This window comes from Humulus lupulus, chromosome 7 (genome assembly GCF_963169125.1).
Source record: "Humulus lupulus chromosome 7, drHumLupu1.1, whole genome shotgun sequence".
In the NCBI taxonomy this organism is placed as follows: Eukaryota; Viridiplantae; Streptophyta; class Magnoliopsida; order Rosales; family Cannabaceae; genus Humulus; species Humulus lupulus.
In genome coordinates this window covers 167,980,535-167,980,851 of record NC_084799.1, presented here as the reverse complement: position 1 = coordinate 167,980,851, position 317 = coordinate 167,980,535, and positions in this window count along the sequence as shown.

Here is a 317-nt window from a genome sequence, read left to right as displayed (position 1 = left end):
TAGTAGTAGTAGTAGTAGTAGTAGCAGCAGCAGTAGCGGTAGTCAGCAGCAGCAGCAATAGTAGTAGTAGCAGTAGTAGTAGTAGTAGTAGTTGTAGCAGCAGTAGCAGCAGTAGTAGTGGTAGTCTGCAGCAGCAGCAGCAGCAGCAGTAGTATTAGTAGTAGTAGGAGTAGCAGCAGTAGCAGCAGCAGTAGTGGTAGTCATCAGCAGCAGTAGTATTAGTGGTAGTTTTGGCAGCAGTGGGAGCAGTGGTAGTCGCAGCAGCAGCAGCAGCAGCAGTAGTGGTGGCCAGCAGCAGCAGTAGCAGTAGTAGCAGT